The 3355-nt window shown below is 50.8% G+C and overlaps 1 long non-coding RNA gene across 1 annotated transcript in view; it reads right to left on the bottom strand.

Moving 5' to 3' along the window:
• The window catches only part of LOC116532911, a 6705-nt gene extending 4334 nt beyond the window's left edge, over positions 1-2371 (bottom strand). The window contains exon 1 of the long non-coding RNA XR_004260992.1: positions 2361-2371. This is a non-coding gene — a long non-coding RNA (uncharacterized LOC116532911). The remainder of the gene's footprint in view (positions 1-2360) is intronic.
• Positions 2372-3355: the final 984 nt, after the last annotated feature.

Below are 3355 nucleotides of genomic sequence, written 5' to 3'. Positions count from 1 at the left end.
TTTTTTTTTTTTTTGAGACGGAGTTTCATTCTTGTTGCCCAGGCTGGCATGACCTTGGCTCACCACAACCTCCACCTCCCAGGTTCAAGCACTTCTCCTGCCTCAGTCCCCCGAGTAGCTGGGATTCTAGGCATGTGCCACCATGCCTGGCTATTTTTGTATTTTTAGTAGAGATGGGGTTTCTCCATGTTGGTCAGGCTGGTCTTCAACTCCCGACCTTAGGTGATATGCCCACCTCAGCCTCCCAAAGTGTTGGGATTATAGGCATAAGCCACCACTCCTGGCTGGGTCTTACTCTTTTGCCCAGGCTAAAGTACAGGGGCACGATCACAGCTCACTGCAGTTTCGACCTCTGGGGCTTGAGCCATCTTCACACCTCAGCCTCCTGAGTAGCGAACAGCACAGGTGCACACCACCACGTCTGGCTAATTTTATCTTTTGTGGAGAAAAGGCCTGACCATGTTGCCCAGGCTGGTCTTGAACTTCTGGGCTCAAGCAATCCTCCCACTTCAGCCTCCTGGAAACCTGGGACTACAGGTATGTGCCACTGTGTCTGGGCACAGGATTCACTTGCTTTTCAACAAATTGCAAAAGGACGTCACAGAGTGACAGAACTGAGATCTGATCCACGTGTCTGCAGAGGGTGTAGCTGCCAGACCCTGTGGTGATATCAAACGTGCAGGTGGGTGGTTAACTTGGGTTCTGTCCCTTAGCCCTAGTAAGACATGCAGGGGAAACCCCTTTCCCTTGCTGCTTGGCCAGCTCTCTGGGGACACAGGAGCCAGGTAGTGCAGGGGAACAGGCCCCAGGGAAAGCAAGGTGAAAGGGAAAAGACTGGACGAGTAGTCCCAGCTACTCGGGAGGCTGAGGTGGGAAGATCACCTGAGCCCAGGAGTTCAAGCCTGCATTGAGCGGTGGTTGCCCCACTGCACTCCAGCCTGGCCAACAGTGAGACCCTGACCCAAATAATAATAAATAAAAATACAGGCCAAATGCGGTGGCTCACACCTGTAATCCCAGCACGTAGGGAGGCCGAGGTGGGTGGATCACCTGAGGTCAGGAGTTCAAGACCAGCCCGGCCAATATGGCGAAACCCCATCTCTACTAAAAATACAAAAAATAGCTGGGCATGGTGGCAGATGCCTGTAATCCCAGGTACTTGGGAGACTGAGGCAGGAGAATCACTTGAACCCAAGAGGCAGAGGTTACAATGAGCCAAGATCATGCCACTGCACTCCAGTCTGGGTGACAGAACAAGACTCCCTTTCAAAATAAATAAAATAAAATAAAAATACAGAAGGAAAAAGAAATGATAGCATGCAGAGAAGCCCATAGAGGAGAGAAACAATGAAGAGCTTCCTAGTCTGGGGGTCCTCAGAAGATGGGGCCCCACAGGAGGGGACTGGTCTTTCTGTGAGGCTCACTTGAAGCCAGGAGTTTCTTTCCTTTTTTCTGATGCTTTGGCTTCTTGTGCCTTGCTAATGCCTCTCCCCGAGTTCCCTGATTTCTTCAGGGTTAGCTAATTTGTTCAAGAGTTTGCAAACAACTGGCTTGTCCAGGAGCACACGGTTCCTATGCAAGCTCACACCCCACAATCACCTCCTTTGCAGAGCTGTGACACCCTGAGCCTATTGCCCTGACCTGATTACTTTAGGGTCACGTGCTAGGCACTTAGGAAAAGCACCCATGCCCCAGAGCCTGGAGACATTGTTCAAACCAGCCCATGGCAACTTTCATCTGCCTCACTGTGCCTCTCCCAGGGAAACTACAATAAAGGTTCTTACCCATGTTTCCTCCTGCTCTTTTTTTTTTTTTTTTTTTTTGAGACAGTGTCTTGTTCTGTCACCCAGGCTGGAGTGCAGTGCTGCAATCTCGGCTCACTGCAACCCCCGCCTCCCAGGTTCAAGCAATTCTCCTGTCTCAGGCTCCCGAGTAGCTGGGATTACAGGTGGCCACTACCAGCCCAGCTAATTTTTGTATTTTTGGTAGATGAGGGGTTTCACCATGTTGGCCAGGCTGGTCTCGAAATCCTGACCTCAGATGATTCTCCTGCGTTGGCCTCCCAAAGTGATGGGATTACAGGTGTGAGCCACCACCCCTGGTGTCTGCCTCTCTCTTTGTAGTGCAATCACAGCTCACTGTAACCTTGACCTCCTGGGCCCGAGCAATCCTCTCACCCCAGCCTCCCAAGTAGCTGGGATCATGGGGCATGTACCATCATGCCCAGTGAATTTTTACATTTTTTTGTAAAAATAGGGTCTTGCTACATCACCCGGCTAGTCTCGAACTCCTGGCCTTAAGCAATTCTCCCACCTTGACCTCCCAAAGTGTTGGGATTACAGGTGAGAGCCTTCTGCTACATTTTAAAATAAGAAGCATGGCCGGGCGCGGTGGCTCAAGCCTGTAATCCCAGCACTTTGGGAGGCCGAGGCGGGTGGATCACGAGGTCAAGAGATCGAGACCATCCTGGTCAACATGGTGAAACCCCATCTCTACTAAAAATACAAAAAATTAGCTGGGCATGGTGGTGCGTGCCTGTAATCCCAGCTACTCAGGAGGCTGAGGCAGGAGAATTGCCTGAACCCAGGAGGCGGAGGTTGCGGTGAGCTGAGATCGCACCATTGCACTCCAACCTGGGTAGCAAGAGCGAAACTCCGTCTCAAAAAAAAAAAAAAAAAAAAGAAGCAGGTCAGGCATGTTGGCTCACACCTGTAATCCCAGCACTTTGGGAGGTTGAGGCGGGCAGATCACCTGAGGTCAGGAGTTCAAGACAAGCCTGGCCAAAATGACGAAACCCTGTCTCTACTAAAAATACAAAAAATTAACTGGGTATGATGGCAGGCACCTGTACTCGAAGCTACTCGGGAGGCTGAGGCAGGAGGATCGCTTAAACCCAGGAGGTAGAGGTTGCAGTGAGCTGAGATTATGCCACTGTACTCCAGCCTAGGTGGCAGAGCAAGATTTCGTCTCAAAAAAAAAACAAGGTTCGGGTTGAGGTGGCTCACGTCTGTGATGACGTCACTTAGAGAGGCTGAGAAGGGAGGATCGCTTGAGACCAGGAGTTTGAGACCAGCCTGGGTGACATAGCAAGACCCCATCTCTAAATATAAGATTTTTTTCAGCCAGGCATGGTGGCTCGTGCCTGCAATCCCAGCACTTTGAGAGGCTAAGCTGGGTGGATCACCTGATGTTAGGAGTTCAAGACCAGCTTGGCCAACATGGTGAAACCCTATCTCTACTTAAAATACAAAAAATTAGCTGAGCGTGGTGATGGTTGCCTATAATCTCAGGTACTTGGGAGGCTGAGGCAGGAGGATCACTTGAACCCAGGAGGCAGAGGTTGCAGTGAGCCGAG

This window comes from Sapajus apella, unplaced genomic scaffold, assembly GCF_009761245.1.
Source record: "Sapajus apella isolate SASKATOON/1434 unplaced genomic scaffold, GSC_monkey_1.0 scaffold77, whole genome shotgun sequence".
NCBI lineage: Eukaryota > Metazoa > Chordata > Mammalia > Primates > Cebidae > Sapajus > Sapajus apella.
Note: the sequence above shows the minus strand (reverse complement) of the source record. Positions and strands in the feature narration are given on the sequence as shown.